This window comes from Siphateles boraxobius, unplaced genomic scaffold, assembly GCF_051911475.1.
Source record: "Siphateles boraxobius isolate OS27281-9 unplaced genomic scaffold, OSU_SipBor_1 19, whole genome shotgun sequence".
NCBI classification, from domain to species: domain Eukaryota; kingdom Metazoa; phylum Chordata; class Actinopteri; order Cypriniformes; family Leuciscidae; genus Siphateles; species Siphateles boraxobius.
In genome coordinates, this window is record NW_027508799.1 from 1,279,757 (window position 1) to 1,301,574 (window position 21,818).

At 40.5% G+C, this 21,818-nt stretch overlaps 7 non-coding genes across 7 annotated transcripts; all 7 read left to right on the top strand.

The window, feature by feature from the left end:
* The first annotated feature begins 6,658 nt into the window (after window positions 1–6,658).
* Window positions 6,659–6,730, top strand: trnap-agg (transfer RNA proline (anticodon AGG)). The gene has a single exon. It is a non-coding gene; the product is annotated as a tRNA-Pro (tRNA).
* Window positions 6,731–6,818: 88 nt separating this feature from the next.
* On the top strand, window positions 6,819–6,892 carry trnai-aau (transfer RNA isoleucine (anticodon AAU)). Its single transcript has one exon. It is a non-coding gene; the product is annotated as a tRNA-Ile (tRNA).
* A 93-nt stretch (window positions 6,893–6,985) lies between these two features.
* On the top strand, window positions 6,986–7,058 carry trnaf-gaa (transfer RNA phenylalanine (anticodon GAA)). Its single transcript has one exon. It is a non-coding gene; the product is annotated as a tRNA-Phe (tRNA).
* Window positions 7,059–7,128: 70 nt separating this feature from the next.
* Window positions 7,129–7,200, top strand: trnaq-uug (transfer RNA glutamine (anticodon UUG)). Its single transcript has one exon. It is a non-coding gene; the product is annotated as a tRNA-Gln (tRNA).
* Window positions 7,201–7,509: 309 nt separating this feature from the next.
* Window positions 7,510–7,582, top strand: trnaf-gaa (transfer RNA phenylalanine (anticodon GAA)). Its single transcript has one exon. It is a non-coding gene; the product is annotated as a tRNA-Phe (tRNA).
* Window positions 7,583–20,869: 13,287 nt separating this feature from the next.
* trnaf-gaa (transfer RNA phenylalanine (anticodon GAA)) lies at window positions 20,870–20,942 on the top strand. Its single transcript has one exon. It is a non-coding gene; the product is annotated as a tRNA-Phe (tRNA).
* A 403-nt stretch (window positions 20,943–21,345) lies between these two features.
* Window positions 21,346–21,417, top strand: trnaq-cug (transfer RNA glutamine (anticodon CUG)). The gene has a single exon. It is a non-coding gene; the product is annotated as a tRNA-Gln (tRNA).
* The last annotated feature ends 401 nt before the right edge of the window (window positions 21,418–21,818 follow it).

Here is a 21,818-nt window from a genome sequence, read left to right on the forward strand (position 1 = left end):
GCTTAAAAGGCAAAGGCTTCTTTTGCTCCTTGCTATCGCGCTTCTGGACTGAATGACTTAAATCTCTGCACCTCATGGGAAAAGTTGACACACGCCGAGGTTCCATGGTGTAAGAGTTAGCACTCTGGGCTCTGAATCCAGTGATCCGAATTCAAATCTCGGTGGGACCTTCATTTGCCAGGCTAAACAGCACAAGTACCTGGCTGAAATAGCTCAGTTGGGAGAGTGTTAGACTGAAGATCTAAAGGTCCCTGGTTCAATCTCGGGTTTCGGCAGAGGAACCACGCCCGCCTCCTTTAGGCTACCTGATTCCACCTAGCCTCATCGCTATCTGCCTCTCAGACAGACAGCTGGGAGGGTGTGTTGGTTCCATGGTGTAATGGTTAGCACTCTGGGCTTTGAATCCAGCGATCCGAGTTCAAATCTCGGTAGAACATTTTTTAGGTTCTTCGCGGAAGGGAGGGAAAAAACAGAGGTGATGCGCAACTGCTGACGTGGCGGTGAAATTGGCACTCTCAAACCGAGTCGGAATTGGGGAAACATAGGGTGCTTCTCAATATCCCTCCTCGTCTCCTCGTTCCTCTGTCCTCCATCCTTTGACCCGGAAACCGATCGAGCTCAGCCATCTTGAAGGACATCTCAATTCTCTAATTGCACCGCGAGGAGGCGAGGATCGAGGAGTGAGGAGGCTTTCAGAGGAGTCATGAGCGAGGATACACAGGTGTATCCTATGCGGAAGTGTTTTATTGACTAAACGTGACGCACGTATACATTCTCCTCCCCCTTCACATCGGTCACAATCTGTTTTAAAGTATACTTTACCATTGCAGTTTATATAAACCACACATTACACATATTTCAACAGGGTATCTTGCTTTATTATTATTTATTATGAATTTCTTAAATAAACAAACTGCAACAACATGAGGGCAGATCCTTTGAGCGCTGCTGATGACGCTATGAAGTGACGCTCGAGTGATCAAGTATTCCAATGTATAAAAAAGCTTTCATTCGATTCCTCCATCCTCATTTTTGTCATTCATTACATTATTTTGAGCACAAGAAGATTTTTACTAAAACCTTTAAAAAAAAAGTTTAATTAATATATGTTATACTATACTATGTTATACACCAGTATACATATTTATGTTATCTTTTTAAATACTATGTTATACATATTTAAAAAGACATGAATAGGCAAAAACAAGTGTTTTTTTGTTTCAACAAATGATTCTCAACTATGATATAAAAGATATACCAAAACGATTTGATATACCATTTTAAGTTTTAGATCTGTTTGATGATCATATTATTATGAATTGTCATAAACGCCTTTATGTTATATTTGGTGTTTCTTAGTAATCTCTGCCACAAAAGCTAAACAAAACAAAACGATTTAACCCTCTGGGGTCCTATGTGTTTTTGGGGTCCTGGAGGTGTTCTGACATGCTCTAACATTTGTGCTTTTTCAGTTATTTATAAACATGTTAATGGCAAAGGTGTAAATTCACTCTATATAGCACAAACAGGGCTACCATAATATGTTAGCAAGATGTATGTACATGTTTGTATTTTTGAGAGAATATTGTTTATGCATGGTTATTGAAAAAACTAAAACTTAAAATCTCTGAAATAAGGCCACAAAACACATACTAAATATGTGTCCACAAGACTTTTGACTAATGGATGTTCTCGCCTAGGATTTTTGCTTCAAAATGATCTGAAAATCATCCTTCCAAATCATTCACATAAAACAACACATTGATTTAAATTTAGTAAAACACTTTTTGTTTGGAAAGGCAATATGCGAAATGGGCGTGACTCATGTATAATGGTCTGATTCACACCTGTGAAGACAAAAGACCTGCTTAATGAGCCTGCATAATGAGCTTTTCACAGGTGTGTCACTGAGCCACAAGAAAGAATACAAGGACACAAGAAAAGAAATGTGTATATATACTACAAAATTGGTTCACAGTTGGAAAAATCTATAAAAAAATAGTATTTTTCCACTTGTATTTTTGCTTGCAAATTGTATAATATCCAAGGTGAACATTTCTAGTAATTGTGTAGTTAATTCTCATACTGTATTTTCAGAAAGTTTTGGATATGTATCCTCTCCCCAAATTTGTCACTAATAAAACACAATACAAATAATTTGAAGAGAAGGCTTATATTGACCTTTTAAGATTTTGTTTACATCTACCTTGTAAATATATTATTTGCTATTTTATTAAAAAGGTTACAATTACAGCAACAATTAAAATAACAATATTTCAAGTGTAATATTTCTTTGTAAAAACTAAAGTATACATTTTATCATACATATTTCAAAGTTAAGGATTCATTAGTTTGAATAAAGCCTACATTGGAACAAACACTATAATAGCATCCTAGTTGATGACTTTATTTTTGACAAAACAAACATAGCCTAATATATTTAACATTTGAGCAGAAATTGGTGAACAAAAGCTTATTCAATGTGGCAGTAGTCTATAGTTTAGGCTACAGTAAACAGTTAATAATCTATCCAAAAACTAGTCAACGAAATGTTGTCTTTCATATTTCTTCTGTAACATAGGCATATCGTTTGTTGTTTTTATGATAGCCTATATTAGGGCATATAAATATTAATTTGCAGTTTAATATGTTGCTAATACAAAGACATTTTAACGTTATTTCAACATATTTCAGTCGATTTTCACTCATCTCAGTATAGCAATAGGGTTTGGTAAAAACTGTTCAGTTCATTCATTCACACACAGACGCGATTCATATTTAAACAGTCTTTTTGCAGTTTACATACACTATGATATCGCAATTAGAACACTAATAAAAAAACTTACTTCTCAGATGGATATTTCATATTTCTTTGTAAAAACTAAAGTATACATTTTATCATACATATTTCAAAGTTAAGGATTCATTAGTTTGAATAAAGCCTACATTGGAACAAAGACTATAATAGCATCCTAGTTGATGACTTTATTTCTGACAAAACAAACATAGCCTAATATATAACATTTGAGCAGAAATTGGTGAACAAAAGCTTATTCAATGTGGCAGTAGTCTAGTTTACAGTAAACAGTTAATAATCTATCCAAAACTAGTCGACGAAATGTTGTCTTTCATATTTCGTCTGTAACATAGGCATGTCGTTTTTTGTTTTTATGAGCCTATATTAGGGCATACATATTAATTTGCAGTTTAATACGTTGCTAATACAAAGACATTTTAACGTTATTTCAACATATTTCAGTCGATTTTCACTCATCTCAGTATAGCAATAGGGTTTGGTAAAAACTGTTCAGTTCATTCATTCACACACAGACGCGATTCATATTTAAACAGTCTTTTTGCGGTTTACATACACTATGATATCGCGATTAGAACAATAATTAAAAAAAACTTACTTATCAGATGGATCCGTTGCTCCTCGAAATGAAAAAAAAACAGTACATGTTCTGAGGTAAATGTCCCAGGATTATTCCTCACACAGCCTCGCAAGAAGAAATAGGGTACATTAATCTGATGATTACATTTGTTGTGTCATCGCGTTTATGAGGGGCGTTGACACTTTGCATGTGTTGCTTCAGATCATTTGCGTTTGAATACCACACGCGCTCTCCGTGGGCGTGTCAGATTAGCAGAATAATGAGCTAAGAGAACGATAATGAGATCGGCTGACACCTCTCTCTTTTTTAATAGATTACATAAACAGAGAATATTTATTTTAGTTTTGAATTAGATATTTTAAAAGTACAAACTTAAATGATAATAAAGATATATTGCTCGTGCTTGTGTGAATAGTATTCGCTGAGCTTTGTTTAAGTTTAGAGACGTGCACCAGAATTTTTTTTAAGGGAGACAGAGAGGCAGAAAGCACACCCTGTTTATTTTCTTCATTTTACAAAAGCACACGGTTTTGATGTTAATGTGAGTGTACACAAAAAAAAGAAGACCCTCTATAGTTTATAATCATGTGTTGATTTTATTTATATGACCAAAAATGACGGAGTATTTTAAGTCTATGTTGCTGCTATGTGGAAAAAAAACAGCAAAACGTGCTGGCGCGTTTCTCGACCCCAGAGCGTTAAGCATGGCATGATACCAGCAAGATTGTACCAAGAAGTGTTATTTATTTTCTTATTAATTAGTTCATCACACTATTTACAATTTGTACACAAGGCAATTCAAAGTGATTCACAGTTGTATAAAAACAATAATGCTTATGCTCATAATAATAATAATCATTAATTATTATAATATTATAATAATTAATTACATTAAAAAGAAATTCTGTAGTAAAATACTTTCAGTTGGAATATGACAGCTATGTAACGTTCTGTTTATGCCTGTGTCCTTTCAGATTATGTATGCATACCCGGTTTTACGAAGAACCTCTGAGGGTCGACTCCTTATGGGGCCAACTGAGGAGGCCAATAGGAGGAAGATCGTGTTGGCAGGGAAGGCCAGGTGTAAGGAGGAGGTCCTGGCTGAGGCCACTGCCTTTGTGAGGCAGAATGGAGGGAATCCTGGAGACCAGTTCCTGGTTCTGGCTCACTGCAAGATCCAGTTTGGGAAACACCAGGGTCAGAGGTTCCTGTGGCTGCTGGAGAACTCACTGGGGTATGCCTGCTATCTGGTCAGCAGCATTTTGGGGGAGGAGGAGAGGGACAACCCGCTGTCGGACAACAAACACCTGTTCCTCAGATACACCTCGCAGATCAGGGAGGTAGGCGAGGCTGTGGAGGTGTATCATATAAAACAGGCCATGCTGCAGGAGGCCCAGAGGACAGGAGACTCTGGATGTCTGATGGTGGAGTTTGGGGATTTTAAGGGTAGGTCAATGAAGGAGGTGTATGAGGACCCAAGCAAGGAGGCCCAGGCTCTCATCACCTACCTGAAGAAGGCAAAGACCAGGCCTAACACCAATATGGCCCTTTTCAAAGCATACGTGCTGAAGAGGCAGGCTCCAGCCCACGTGCCCACCACCACTGTGCCCACTGCATCTGTCCTCACTGCTGCTGTGCCCACTGCCACTGTGTCTGTTCCTCCTCCACCTACTGCCACTAAGAACAGGCCACTGCTGGCGACCAATGTGAAGGCCCTGTTGGCGCGGGGGAAGCATTTATTTGCTTCACAGCTGGCACAGAAGATTTTGGCTCCAGCCAAACCCTGTAAGTGATTTGCAAGCTTTAAAATCATTACATTATATATTATGCAGTATATATGTCTAACGAAAATACGTGTTCAACAGCTGCAGGACCACGTGTACATCCTGCGTCTGAGTCCGCAGCCCGGAGACAGCTCTTTACATGTGGTGAGTATCACTTAACGCATACAAGTGTGTTGGTGACATGTGCTTAGTGTTTTATGTTATTTTACAGACTCTGCTGCTACGGATTTTTTTGAGGAGGAAGATGACCTGGAGATGGCAACTGTAGCCTCGCAAGCTGAGGAACAACTTCCTCAAGGTATGTAAATCTTAAACAATATTTTACAAACAATTACAAATAAAACAAAACAGTATTTTTTAAATGACATATTATTTTATTTCACAACACAGAGGAATGGCACTTCTCAGGTGGAAAAAAGATAGGAAAAAAGATAATTTAAAGGTGTATGTAAAAGGTTTTATTTCATTTTTTATCGTAATCACTGACTAAAGCTCATTCTTGTCATCTCACACTCCCCTTGGAATAAGTGGCTGTTGTAGTGTTTGGTCTGCTTCGCTTCACACTTGGCTGATCCCATCTTTTTTTCTTCTTGTATTTCTTCTAATGGTGCTTGGATGAAAAACAGGATGATTTTCACTGCTTCCTTCCATCTTTTCATCATCATGTCATCTCTCTACTAATCATACATGCTTTGCAGTAAACCTTGTAATCGCAGTAGCTGTCCAGCAGAGCTGAGAAAGTCATGCAGTGAAAGTCTAAAACAATAAGATAATTTTGTTGTGTTTTTTTACGCTCCAGCCACTGCAGGCTCGAGAGGCCCTGCCCCTGCCCCGGCTCGTGCTACTGCCCCTGCTCCTGCCCCTTATCCTGCTCCTCCAGCATTGTGGACCCCTGGCCAGGTGTCCCAGTCGCCTGCAGAGCTTCCTGTCCACTGGAAAGAGCATCTCCCATCTTTCCAGCAAGGCTTTCAACCCCTGTCCTTTTGCACCAGGACCATCCTCACTACAGCCACCCACAGGACTGCAGCGCCCTGCCCAGCCTCCTCTGCAGTCTCCTCCTCTGCACCCTGCCCAGCCTCCTCTGCAGTCTCCTCCTGTGCACCCTGCCCAGCCTCCTCTGCAGTCTCCTCCTCTGCGCCCTGCCCAGCCTCCTCTGCAGTCTCCTCCTCTGCGCCCTGCTCAGCCTCCTCTGCAGTCTCCTCCACAGCCTTCTGTCCAGCCAAGTGCTGCCTCTGCTCCTGCAACATCAACTGGGTCCAGTGTTGCAGACCAGGCTCCTGTAAGTAAGCTTCTCATTATTCGTGTGCAGGTCCTGCAGCGTGATTTCCAATGACCACAAAAAAAGAGGCCCCATTTCCTCTGTGCTGGAAACTTTGCACCGGCTACCTTTTAATTGTTGATTTAATAAGAAAATTGCGCTTTAAGCCATGGAAGCTGAAATGTTTGCGGCCCGACAGCAGCACGGAGGATGTATGTTTCGGCTCGTTGGTCTAGGGGTATGATTCTCGCTTAGGGTGCGAGAGGTCCCGGGTTCAAATCCCGGACGAGCCCATTATTAGGCTTTGCTTTTAATCTCTTCAGCCTGATTAGGGCAACCAGGATATTTCTGAGCAATTGGGGATAAAATGTGCCAGAGAGAGGCCGGTTAGCTCAGTTGGTTAGAGCGTGGTGCTAATAACCCCAAGGTCGCGGGTTCGATCCCCGTACGGGCCACTCATTTTCTCTCTGTGACCTTCGTTCTGCTCTTCTCGAAAATGACGGGCGGTCTCCCATACATCCATGCTGGCTAAACCACACAAGTACCTGGCCGAAATAGCTCAGTTGGGAGAGCGTTAGACTGAAGATCTAAAGGTCCCTGGTTCAATCCCGGGTTTCGGCAGAGGAACAACCTCTGCCTCTTTTACTCTACCTTATTCCACCTCTCAGACAGCCAGTTAGCAGGGTGTTTTGGTTTCATGGTGTAATGGTTAGCACTCTGGGCTTTGAATCCAGCGATCCGAGTTCAAATCTCGGTGGAACCTTTTTAGGATCTTTGCGGAAGGGAGGGGAAAAACAGAGGTGATGCGCAACTGCTGACGTAGCGGTGAAATTGGCACTCTCAAACCGAGTCGGAATTGGGGAAACATGGGCTTAAAAGGCAAAGGCTTCTTTTGCTCCTTGCTATCGCGCTTCTGGACTGAATGACTTAAATCTCTGCACCTCATGGGAAAAGTTGACACACGCCGAGGTTCCATGGTGTAAGGGTTAGCACTCTGGGCTCTGAATCCAGTGATCCGAATTCAAATCTCGGTGGGACCTTCATTTGCCAGGCTAAACAGCACGAGTATCTGGCCGAAATAGCTCAGTTGGGAGAGTGTTAGACTGAAGATCTAAAGGTCCCTGGTTCAATCTCGGGTTTCGGCAGAGGAACCACGCCCGCCTCCTTTAGGCTACCTGATTCCACCTAGCCTCATCGCTATCTGCCTCTCAGACAGACAGCTGGGAGGGTGTGTTGGTTCCATGGTGTAATGGTTAGCACTCTGGGCTTTGAATCCAGCGATCCGAGTTCAAATCTCGGTAGAACATTTTTTAGGTTCTTCGCGGAAGGGAGGGAAAAAACAGAGGTGATGCGCAACTGCTGACGTGGCGGTGAAATTGGCACTCTCAAACCGAGTCGGAATTGGGGAAACATAGGGTGCTTCTCAATATTCTCCTCGTCTCCTCGTTCCTCTGTCCTCCATCCTATGACCCGGAAACCGATCGAGCTCAGCCATCTTGAAGGACATCTCAATTCTCTAATTGCACCGCGAGGAGGCGAGGATCGAGGAGTGAGGAGGCTTTCAGAGGAGTCATGAGCGAGGATACACAGGTGTATCCTATGCGGAAGTGTTTTATTGACTAAACGTGACGCACGTATACATTCTCCTCCCCCTTCACATCGGTCACAATCTGTTTTAAAGTGTACTTTACCTTTGCAGTTTATATAAACCACACATTACACATATTTCAACAGGGTATCTTGCTTTATTATTATTTATTATGAATTTCTTAAATAAACAAACTGCAACAACATGAGGGCAGATCCTTTGAGCGCTGCTGATGACGCTATGAAGTGACGCTCGAGTGATCAAGTATTCCAATGTATAAAAAAGCTTTCATTCGATTCCTCCATCCTCATTTTTGTCATTCATTACATTATTTTGAGCACAAGAAGATTTTTACTAAAACCTTTTAAAAAAAAAGTTTAATTCATGTTATACTATACTATGTTATACACCAGTATACATATTTATTTTATCTTTTTAAATACTATGTTATACATATTTAAAAATACATGAATAGGCAAAAACAAGTGTTTTTTTGTTTCAACAAATGACTCTCAACTATGTTATAAAAGATATACCAAAACGATTTGATATACCATTTTAAGTTTTAGATCTGTTTGATGATCATATTATTATGAATTGTCATAAACGCCTTTATGTTATATTTGGTGTTTCTTAGTAATCTCTGCCACAAAAGCTAAACAAAACAAAACGATTTAAGCATGGCATGATACCAGCAAGATTGTACCAAGAAGTGTTATTTATTTTCTTATTAATAAGTTCATCACACTATTATCACACCACACTAATAATAATAATATTCATTAATTATTATAATATTATAATAATTTAATTACATAAAAAACAAATGCTGTAGCAAAATACTTTCAGTTGGAATATGACAGCTATGTAATGTTCTGTTTATGCCTGTGTCCTTTCAGATTATGTATGCATACCCGGTTTTACGAAGAACCTTTGAGGGTCGACTCCTTATGGGGCCAACTGAGGAGGCCAATAGGAGGAAGATCGTGTTGGCAGGGAGGGCCAATGTTGTGGTTTTCAATCTTTCTGAAAAATAACTTCACAGAGATCTTTGATGCCAGAAATAATTAGACTTTATTTTCGAACGCCGTCCCGTTCCATAGAACGGCGCTCTAACGCTCTCTGGCCCTCTGGCCTTCCAGTGCGCTCCCGAGTACATTTTGGTTCAGAGTTATATACATACTTCTTCTTCCAAAGAAGGTAACACACCCTATAGATAGTTTTGGGTAAAGGTCTTTTACCATGTGACTTCTCAGAATAGAATTTTCTGCAGCAAACAACATTCCATTCAAGGTCTTTCACATACACAGAGGAAATCCAAAGTCACAGACAGAAGAAATAATTGTGTCCAAATATATAGCAAAATTACTTGTTTTCTAAATAATAAAATCTTCTACATTCCCTCCTCTGAGGCTTATCTAAGCCTCACTTTCACTAGCTTTTTCCAGAGTGTAATTTCAAAATCCAGCTCCCTCAGTTATGCTACCTGGTGACTCAATTTGAGTCACTCATTCTCCTTTCCAATTACTGGATTAAGCCACCACACTCCGGAGGAGCACTCGAGCCAAACATCTTCTTCCATACATTTTATTTCTTTTAGTTGTTCTTTCTTTTTTGTTTATTGGAAAAAGTAAAAGAATCGAGGTCTCCTAGTCAGACAAACTGAAACATTGTTATAAGTGTGTGTATACCTTTGTTCTTGCATTGCATGTATTTGTCACAGTTATGTAGACTATATCAAACATAAAAGTCTCTTATACTATTGAAAGTTTTCTTGCGGTGCAGATGTCCTCTAGGGTCTGGCTCATCAATTATCTTCTTCGTCCTCAATTCCTCATTTAATGGAATCAACATCCAGGGTTTGTAAATATCAATTTGGTTGCCCTCTCAAATTAGTTTTCATTATCTTTTTTCCGCATTTTCATTCGTTTAACCGTGGTTTTCCAACTAGTGATCTTACTATACAAAGTACAAAACAGAATAATAACCCACTTTCAATATCTCTAATTGAGAAAATCATAATTTTCCAGACTTTACATTAAGTTTTCCTTAACTTTTGCTCTTAAGGTTTTTTAACATGATCATAATCGCTAAATTTTCCTCCCTGCGCAATATTATTTAGTAAAAGTGCAACACTGATCACCAAACATAAGTCATTCTACTTTTTTTATATAATTGTTTTTCTCCTAATGCAGACAAAGCATTATAATAAATATCTGCTTATTATAGTAGTCTAATTGATTTATTATGCATTTTTGTTCTACTTGATCCATATGACTATTAATTCAAAATATGGCTGGGTAAACATAACTCTCTCATTTTTATCACTTCTTATGAGAGAATATCATTTCTTAGATTCGAAGAATCCATCTTTTAGTCAGTCAATTTTAGTGAACAGAACACTTTACACCCATCTAATAAATTGCAATACATTTCACTTACTTTCTATTTTATTACCAAATTTAAACAATAAATTCCATTTTGACCTTTTTAATCTTGCGTGTTGCTTCTCATTCTCATTGTAGCTCCTCAGTTCAAGACTAAACTGAATACATTTTCTTCGTTTCTACTAATTTCTAAATAAACTATCATGAATAAACTAATTATGTGTCATGTAATCACTCTAACTAAGAAAGCTTCAGAGCAATGTTACATTTATCTCATAAAAGTCATTCAATAAACTTATTAGACAATTAGAAAAATAACTCTAGAGAACAACTTTTTGCACTCTTACATATTCCTTATATGTACATTTCTTTTTCTTTATATCTAACAATCTAAAAGTTTGTCTATCATCCTTTTAAACCATTAGCATTATAACTTAATTATTATTAAAACTTCCTTGTATTCGTATGCAATTTATTTTCAATCTTCAATACTTCTGTTTAGTTGACCCATTATCTGACGTTATTTTTGCTTAGACTTCCAATCTAAGGATTACTTCTCTGTCAGAGATTTAATTTCTGTTCCTGCCCTCCTCTGTTGATTTCATTGCTTTTACCCATCTATATCATGTCCACATGGTATACTGATATATGGCCTATTTTTGTCGCTGTTCTTTTCTTAACTTTGTTTTTGCCACAAATTTCACAAAACTTTGCAAAAATGCCTTTTAATTTAAAATGCCTTTAATTTTATCTTCATTTTAATTTTTAATTTCCTTATCTTACTCCCCCCTTTGCGCACTGGTTTAAAACCATTGCGCATCTGGACTGAGAATATTCAAAAGTATTCATTGGTTCGACAATCTGTCCTTCATGTGAAATGCCAAATATCTATTTTTGACCCCCCTCTGGTGCCATTTAGATTGTTCACAAGGGCTTGTTTGTTACTGAATTTCAATAACTTCTTGTAAGTCTATAAACTTTCTATAAGTACTACTTAATATTAGTCAATTGCATATTGAATCAAATCTTATAAATTCAATTTTGACATTGAATATTTGTTAATACCCAGTGTTAATACTTGCTTTAATTTCAACTGTAGCCTTAAATTAATTAAGTATATCCTTGTATTGACAAGTTACATCTGAGTACCCATTAAGATTTATTTTAAAGTTATTTTTAGTTCTAAAATTTTCCTTCATGTATTGTCTTAATTCCCATTATGCTATATCAATTTCTTAAATTAATTGTTAACATTATTTTAGTTTCTTTTCTTTTTTTCATTATCATTGTTTTCTATGTTGCTTTAATATATTTTTACTTTCAATCATTTTTGTTATGGTGGGGTTATTATTAAGTTGCTACTGAATCTATTCAAGGGCTGAACATTCAATCATAGGAAAGTTGGTTGATGTTGACTATTGTTTGAGCTTGTACTCATCTCTGTTGAGTCTCTCTTTTGCACAGTTCTTCTCATTCCTGTGTTTCTGGTTAAGTTTGTCTTTTCTTCCATTCATGATTTGATTATTCTGTTAACCTTGTCATCAATCATTAGATCTTTCACCAGGGTGTCTCCAGTGAGTCGTTCGTTGCAATGGACTCTTTCTCTCATTGTCAGCATGTCCTTGATCCCTCACTTCAGTTGTGGGGGCTTGCTGAAGTCAGTTGGTTTATTTTAAGTTGAGAGGCATGGACTCAAATGTCACACTGTTGATCACTTCTTCTGAAATTACAAAGCATAGTTACTGGTTCTTTTTGTCAGACTCGTCCCAGAATCCTTCCTGGAATTGAGCTGCTGCTATCTGTAAATTAAAGCTTAATTATTTTTGTTAGTGACAACAACATATAATTTCAATCATCTGCTCATCTGTCCCATTGTCCTTCTCGATGTTACCTGTAGAAAGGTCATGTGGGCTGAGTGGTGTCCTTTCTGCCTTCATTAACAGCAGGACTTTAATCCATATATTCTCATTTGTTTTTCATAAATTTGACTTTTGATCATTATTTGCAACTTTTTGCATTTTTCTCACAATAAATTTCAATGTACTCTTATAATTACTCAATTCAACTCAGTTATCTCTTTGTCTTGAGTTCCACTATAAGCACATTATTTATTAGGCATCTTGGACAATACTCAACCCACTTTGACAAAAGTTACAAGACAATATTTCATACTTTTGACAAAGATCAGCTCCATCATGATATGCTGAAAAGAAAGGCAGACGTGTTATGCTGCAAAGGAAGTCAGATATGTTATGCGCTGCGCAAATGTGGCACTGTTTTTTCTATTTTTATTTTTCTCTTTTTATTCTTTGTTTTTTCATATTGTTACTTCAGTTCCTGACCAGGAAATTTAACCATATGCATCCATGGTCATTATTTTATTGGGCAGAATTTGCCCTGTGGGCCCACATGTTAAATTTTAAATACAGCTGTATTGGCAAAATAATTGATTTGCCTTAGTGTCTCTTCAGACACCATCTCTCACTCATTCACACTCAGTGTCTCTCTCACACACGCTGGCCAGCATACACTCTTACAGGTTGTGCTCTAAATGTGGCATCCTATAATTTTAGCCAAGGGTTGATCAGGTCAACACAGCTATCTCAAACACTACTGTGAAGTGTCAATGATCATAAGGTTTAGTTTAACACCGTTGTTATAATCCTTTTTTTCTTTTTACAAATTCTAATAGACTAAGTATTTTAGAATAATAAGCCTGCCAATTGTAATTTTTCAAATACATTTTGTCATTTGTTTTTCTGATTTTTCCTAATCTTTTTTTTTTTGTTTTTTTGCTCATGAGCTGCTTTAAGAAATTGGAGATCTCTGCGTAATCTTGGATCCATGGCCAACAACATTTCCATCTCATTATCCCAGTTCTGACAGCATTTTTTGCGATTTCATAAGCTTGGACTTTTGGAGTAATTTTTTCTCCAATCTATATCTCTAAAAACTTAGCAAAACAAAATGGAGTGACCAGTATCATTGTTTTGCAAACAATAATAATAATTCTTTGACATTTTGCGTCTATCTTTTTCTTTGCTACAGAATAATTTTTCATGCTTTTAGCCCTATAATTGTTTAATATAATAGCCCTCACTATAACAAATCCAGCCTCAGTTTGAACTAGTGAGTTGAGCACCCACTTCTCTCTTTCAGTGTATTCTCTTTCTTTTTTATATGGCTGGACTTGAACCTACTGGAAAAGCAAAGGGTTAGTTTAGCAGAGAATATAAAGAATTGCTTATGAGACCAGTGAATAATCAGAATGAATAAAGTTAATATAATAACTAAATTTGAAGCAGTCTCTAGAGTGATCATTGAAGTTGCCACACCTGTGTTGCCCGTAAGGGAAGGGTTTCGGTCAGTTCTTCTGTTTTTAGATGATCAGTCTGTTGAAGCTTCTTGGCTGTCGCTCTGCATGTGTCGTCAGCCTAGCTGTCACTCAAGGCTTGGTGTAAACAGGAATATAGGCTCTGTTGTTTCTCTGCCCCTTCTCAGTTTGGGCTTTGATAGATTTTGCCACAGCTTTGCATCTCAGGATTTTCCTCTTGTCCTCAGGAAAAAGTCTCCAGTGAAATAGTGAACGTTTCACCTTTTCCAGCATTAAATCAGTCTTTCTCCATGCCAGAAAGTGGTCATCTTCAGAAGGGGAGCTGAAAGCCCCTCACCCTCTCTTCTTCTTCTCTCTGCAGTCGTCTTTGACCTTTCACCTCTTCCATTCGACACTGAAGCCATCTGAAACTTGAACACTCAGAGAGCTGCATAGATCAAATTAGTCTTTATAAATATTTGTTCCTGAGCTATTAGCTCTTTATCTAAATTCCACTTTTAACCATCTTTTTCCTAGTTCTTTTTTACTATATAATAATCACTGGTTGACAACAGCAGTTCTCCCATTCTATTTTTAGTAAAGCAAGTTCTTAGTTGCAGGAAAAAGCAAGCTATTTCTTCATTGCAATATCAGCAATAATCTAACTTTGATTTTCTGAGTATAATACAATTAAATAATTTTCCCTATCATAAAATCAGCCTTCAATCGTTCTTCTGTATTTGCATGCTGTGCTCAAAATAATCTAACATGGTGAATACATTTTTCCTCACCCATTCCCAACAATTCCCATTTACTACAATTCTAAGATTGCTGTAAATTATTTATGACTGTTGAAACTTTGTCACTCAATCTTGTTCACTTTTAGCACACTGCACAAGTTATTTTTTCTTAGCACAACCTTAATTATCTACAATGGAATCATTTTTCTCACTTTGTCTTCAGGGATAATGAGATACAAATTTTAGACGTCTTCAGATATAAGATATAATATATTAAGCACGTGCATTCTTATTTATTTATCCATTAATATATATCAGTCCATTTATTAATATATATTTTATACTTTAACTTATTTATACTACAATAATCTGCAAGACTAATATCTTGAAACAATTGTTTTCTTTTACTATTTCCTTTACTTTTAATACTCATTTATAAAGTACTTGTCTCTCAAGCACATTCACACATTCCTTGTCACCTATTTTTAACCACAGTCACAGTCAAGCAGACACACAGGACAGGATCCTACATTCACTCTACTCACACAACACATTGACAATACAATAACTTTAAACTATAAGACCTCTGCGATTCACTCCCTCCGACACAACAGAGTCATATACTACATAGCTTTTCCGTACAGTCCCTTGTTAACCTATAACAAGGCGGTAACCAAAAGCTAAACTTATCTGTGCAATATTCGCCATCCTTCCAGGCCCTCTTGGCGAAATCCACATAAAACTTACCCAGTCCCTTGTTAACCTATAACAAGGCGGTAACAATAAACCAAACTTAATCTGTGCACATGCAATTAACTTATTATCCTCAAGGCCCTCTTAATAAGTAACACAGAGTTCTGGTAACCTTTACCAGTATACTTAATGATACCCAATACCATTAAAATCTACAATAAGTTGGTAACCTTTACCAGTATACTTAATGATACCCAATACCATTAAAATCTACAATAAGTTGGTAACCTTTACCAATAAACTCAAACTCTTGCTAATCATCCATCCAGGCCCTCTTGATTTAGCAAACACAGATTCTTACATACGTACGACAAAACATTTAGCGGCACGTCAGCAGTACCAATATTCATACAACCTGCATCAGATTATATAAACACTGGCAAACACTAACGGGAGCTCCGCCGCGCTATAACACAGTACTTGATATCATCAACAACAATAGACACTTATTTCTATAATCAAAGATCCTCTTTTCAATTTTTTAGTTCTTTAAACTTGGAGAAGCATTTTAAAGGGTCTTACAACTCTGGCTCACTGGTGACAACACATACTTTTTCAAAAGCAAAAATTGCTCACCTCAAATTACAGTGGCCACTGTTGTCTGTGTCGGTCACCAGTGTTGCCTTCCGTGGTTCCTTCAGCCTCAACCCAAGTCCTGCCGGGGTCGCCAAATGTTGTGGTTTTCAATCTTTCTGAAAAATAACTTCACAGAGATCTTTGATGCCAGAAATAATTAGACTTTATTTTCGAACGCCGTCCTGTTCCATAGAACGGCTCTCTAACGCTCTCTGGCCCTCTGGCCTTCCAGTGCGCTCCCGAGTACATTTTGGTTCAGAGTTATATACATACTTCTTCTTCCAAAGAAGGTAACACACCCTATAGATAGTTTTGGGTAAAGGTCTTTTACCATGTGACTTCTCAGAATAGAATTTTCTGCAGCAAACAACATTCCATTCAAGGTCTTTCACATACACAGAGGAAATCCAAAGTCACAGACAGAAGAAATAATTGTGTCCAAATATATAGCAAAATTACTTGTTTTCTAAATAATAAAATCTTCTACATAAGGAGGAGGTCCTGGCTGAGGCCACTGCCTTTGTGAGGCAGAATGGAGGGAATCCTGGAGACCAGTTCCTGGTTCTGGCTCACTGCAAGATCCAGTTTGGGAAACACCAGGGTCAGATTTTCCTGTGGCTGCTGGAGAACTCACTGGGGTATGCCTGCTATCTGGTCAGCAGCATTTTGGGGGAGGAGGAGAGGGACAACCCGCTGTCGGACAACAAACACCTGTTCCTCAGATACACCTCGCAGATCAGGGAGGTAGGCGAGGCTGTGGAGGTGTATCATATAAAACAGGCCATGCTGCAGGAGGCCCAGAGGACAGGAGACTCTGGATGTCTGATGGTGGAGTTTGGGGATTTTAAGGGTAGGTCAATGAAGGAGGCGTATGAGGACCCAAGCAAGGAGGCCCAGGCTCTCATCACCTACCTGAAGAAGGCAAAGGCCAGGCCTAACACCAATATGGCCCTTTTCAAAGCATACGTGCTGAAGAGGCAGGCTCCAGCCCACGTGCCCACCACCACTGTGCCCACTGCATCTGTCCTCACTGCTGCTGTGCCCACTGCCACTGTGTCTGTTCCTCCTCCACCTACTGCCACTAAGAACAGGCCACTGCTGGCGACCAATGTGAAGGCCATGTTGGCGCGGGGGAAGCATTTATTTGCTTCACAGCTGGCACAAAAGATTTTGTCTCCAGCCAAACCCTGTAAGTGATTTGCAAGCTTTAAAATCATTACAGTATATATTATGCAGTATATATGTCTAACGAAAATACGTGTTCAACAGCTGCAGGACCACGTGTACATCCTGCGTCTGAGTCCGCAGCCCGGAGACAGCTCTTTACATGTGGTGAGTATCACTTAACGCATACAAGTGTGTTGGTGACATGTGCTTAGTGTTTTATGTTATTTTACAGACTCTGCTGCTACGGATTTTTTTGAGGAGGAAGATGACCTGGAGATGGCAACTGTAGCCTCGCAAGCTGAGGAACAACTTCCTCAAGGTATGTAAATCTTGAACAATATTTTACAAACAATTACAAATAAAACAAAACAGTATTTTTTAAATTACATATTATTTTATTTCACAACACAGAGGAATGGCACTTCTCAGGTGTCAATCTACATTCACTCTTTGAGTGAACATCCTCAAAGGAAAAAAGATAATTTAAAGGTGTATGTAAAAGGTTTTATTTCATTTTTTATCGTAATCACTGACTAAAGCTCATTCTTGTGATCTCACACTTCCCCCACTCCCCTTGGAATAAGTGGCTGTTGTAGTGTTTGGTCTGCTTCGCTTCACACTTGGCTGATCCCATCTTTTTTTCTTCTTGTATTTCTTCTAATGGTGCTTGGATGAAAAACAGGATGATTTTCACTGCTTCCTTCCATCTTTTCATCATCATGTCATCTCTCTACTAATCATACATGCTTTGCAGTAAACCTTGTAATCGCAGTAGCTGTCCAGCAGAGCTGAGAAAGTCATGCAGTGAAAGTCTAAAACAATAAGATAATTTTGTTGTTTTTTTACGCTCCTGCCACTGCAGGCTCGAGAGGCCCTGCTCCTGCCGCGGCTCGTGCTACTGTCCTCTGCAGTCTCCTCCTCTGCGCCCTGCCCAGCCCCTCTGCAGTCTCCTCCTCTGCACCCTTATCAGCCTCCTCTGCAGTCTCCTCCACAGCCTTCTGTCCAGCCAAGTGCTGCCTCTGCTCCTGCAACATCAACTGGGTCCAGTGTTGCAGACCAGGCTCCTGTAAGTAAGCTTCTCATTATTCGTGTGCAGGTCCTGCAGCGTGATTTCCAATGACCACAAAAAAGGATTTTTAGGTTTTGCGATTACGAGCCCATTATTAGGCTTTGCTTTTAATCTCTTCAGCCTGATTAGGGCAACCAGGATATTTATATCCCGGGTTTCGGCAGAGGAACCACGTCCGCCTCTTTTAGTCTACCTGATTCCACCTAGCCTCATCGCTATCTGCCTCTCAGACAGCCAGCTATCAGGAAGTGTTGGTTCCATGGTGTAATGGTTAGCACTTTGGGCTTTGAATCCAGCGATCCAAATTCCAATCTCGGTAGAACCTTTTTAGGTTCTTTGCGGAAGGGTGGGAAAAAGCAGAGGTGATGCGCAACTGCTGACGTGGCAGTGAAATTGGCAATCTCAAACAGAGTCGGAATTGGGGAAACATGGGCTTAAAAAGCAAAGGCTTCATTTGCTCCTTGCTATCGTGCTTTTGGACTCAATGACTTAAATCTCTGCTGCTCATGGGAAAAGTTGACACACGCCAAGGTTCCATGGTGTAATGGATTGCACTCTTGGCTCTGAATCCAGCGATCCGAGTTCAAATCTCGGTGGCACCTGCTTTTGCCAGGAATGTGTGCAGTACCTCGTTCAAAAAAACATTTTCGGCAGCACTGAGCCGCAAGAGCTCATCTAGGTAGTGCCTCTTGAAGGGGGGCGTAAAAAGAATGGATAGCACTGGAGAATGCAGGCATCGATCCCGCTACCTCTCGCATGCTAAGCGAGCGCTCTACCATTTGAGCTAATTCCCCTCGATGATGGAGAGGAGGTGTCCATCGCGCTCAAAGACAAAGACGAGGTGCGATCACTGGCTACCTTTTAATTGTAGATCCGAGTTCAAATCTCGGTGGGACCTGCATTTGCCAGGAATGTGTGCAGTACCTCGTTCGAAAAAACATTTTCGGCAGCACTGAGCCGTAAGAGCTCATCTAGGTAGTGCCCCTTGAAGGGGGGCGTAAAAAGGATGGACAGCACTGGAGAATGCAGGCATCGATCCCACTACCTCTCGCTTGCGCCTACTGCTTCCTACCGATTGAGCCAAAGTAAGCCCAAAGTAAGCCCACGTGAGCCAATCGTGTTTCTCTGCTGTGACTTACTTTTGACCAATCGCGTTCTCTCCTGTGGCTTACTTTTGACCAATCGTTTTTCTCTCCTGTGGCTTACTTTTGACCAATCGCCTTTCTCTCTTGTGGCTTACTTTTGACCAATCGCGTTTCACTCCTGGCTCTGCTCCTGTGGCTTACTTTTGACCAATCCGCGACCGCTATTATTATCGTCATCTTTGCAATCTTTGCAACAGGTAAGTCTATTCTTCACGACTGTATAATCGATCATTATTCATTCATAAACAGTGTTTGTTTTTGGACAATTAAACATGCCAATAAAGCTAGCTAGCGTGTAATAGCACACGTTTTATTCTGTACATGTGAACCTGCAACTTTACCATGATATACAGTAAAAAACATGCCACTACTGTCAAGATAATTAGCCGACCGCTAATTAAGCTATATCCTCCTTAAACCATTTTTTTGTTGTTGTTAATTTAGTATTTTTTTGTGTCATTCATTACATTATTATATACATTACTCCAGCCCACGTGCCCACCACCACTGTGCCCACTGCATCTGTCCTCACTGATGCTGTGCCCACTGCCACTGTGTCTGTTCCTCCTCCACCTACTGCCACTAAGAACAGGCCACTGCTGGCGACCAATGTGTAGGCCCTGTTGGCGCGGGGGAAGCATTTATTTGCTTCACAGCTGGCACAAAAGATTTTGTCTCCAGCCAAACCCTGTAAGTGGGTAAGTTTTTTCTTTTTTCTCCAGCCACTGCAGGCTCGAGAGGCCCTGCTCCTGCCCCGGCTCGTGCTACTGCCCCTGCTCCTGCCCCTTATCCTGCTCCTCCAGCATTGTGGACCCCTGGCCAGGTGTCCCAGTCGCCTGCAGAGCTTCCTGTCCACTGGAAAGAGCAACTCCAATCTTTCCAGCAAGGCCTTCAACCCCTGTCCCTCTGCACCAGGACCATCCTCACTACAGCCACCCACAGGACTGCAGCGCCCTGCCCAGCCTCCTCTGCAGTCTCCTCCTCTGCGGCCTGCCCAGCCTCCTCTGCAGTCTCCTCCTCTGCGCCCTGCCCAGCCCCTCTGCAGTCTCCTCCTCTGCGCCCTGCTCAGCCTCCTCTGCAGTCTCCTCCACAGCCTTCTGGCCAGCCAAGTGCTGCCACTGCTCCTGCAACATCAACTGGGTCCAGTGTTGCAGACCAGGCTCCTATAAGTAAGCTTCTCATTAATGCGTGTGCAGGTCCTGCAGCGTGATTTCCAATGACCACAAAAAAAGAGGCCGCATTTCCTCTGTGCTGGAAACTTTGCACTGGCTACCTTTTAATAGTAGATTTAATCAAAAAATTGCGCTTTAAGCCATGGAAGCTGAAATGTTTGCGGCCCGGCAGCAGCAGGGAGGATGTATGTTTCGGATCGTTGGTCTAGGGGTATGATTCTCGCTTAGGGTGCGAGAGGTCCGGGGTTCAAATCCCAGACGAGCCCATTATTAGGCTTTGCTTTTAATCTCTTCAGCCTGATTAGGGCAACCAGGATATTTGTGAGAAATTGGGGATAAAATGTGCCAGAGAGAGGCCGGTTAGCTCAGTTGCTTAGAGCGTGGTGCTAATAACGCCAAGGTGGCGGGTTTTCATCCCCGTACGGGCCACTCATTTTCTCTCTGGGACCTTCGCTCTGCTCTTCTCGAAAATGACGGGCGGTCTCCCAGACATCCCTGCTGGCTAAACCATACAAGTATCTGGCCGAAATAGCTCAGTTGTGAGAGCGTTAGACTGAAGATCTAAAGGTCCCTGGTTCAATACCGGGTTTCGGCAGAGGAACCAGGTCCGCCTCTTTTAGTCTACCTGATTCCACCTAGCCTCATCGCTATCTGCCTCTCAGACAGCCAGCTAGCAGAGTGTGTTGGTTCCATGGTGTAATGATTAGCACTCTGGGCTTTGAATCCAGAAATCTGAGTTCAAATCTCGGTGGAACCTTTTTAGGTTCTTTGCGGAAGGGAGGGAAAAAACAGAAGTGATGCGCAACTGCTGACGTGGCGGTGAAATTGGCACTCTCAAACCGAGTCGGAATTGGGGAAACATGGGCTTAAAAAGCAAAGTCTTCATTTGCTCCTTGCTATCGTGCTTCTGGACTCAATGACTTAAATCCTTGCTATCGTGCTTCTGGACTCAATGACTTAAATCTCTGCTGCTCATGGGAAAAGTTGACACACGCCAAGGTTCCATGGTGTAATGGTTAGCACTCTGGGCTCTGAATCCAGCGATCCGAGTTCAAATCTCGGTGGGACCTGCTTTTGCCAGGAATGTGTGCAGTACCTCGTTCGAAAAAACTTTTTCGGCAGCACTGAGCCGCAAGAGCTCATCTAGGTAGTGCCCCTTGAAGTGGGGCGTAAAAAGGATGGATAGCACTGGAGAATGCAGGCATCGATCCCGCTACCTCTCGCATGCTAAGCGAGCGCTCTACCATTTGAGCTAATTCCCCTCGATGATGGAGAGGAGGTGTCCATCGCGCTCAAAGACAAAGACGAGGTGCGATCACTGGCTACCTTTTAATTGTAGATTCGAGTTCAAATCTCGGTGGGACCTGCATTTGCCAGGAATGTGTGCAGTACCTCGTTCGAAAAAACATTTTCGGCAGCACTGAGCCGTAAGAGCTCATCTAGGTAGTGCCCCTTGAAGGGGGGCGTAAAA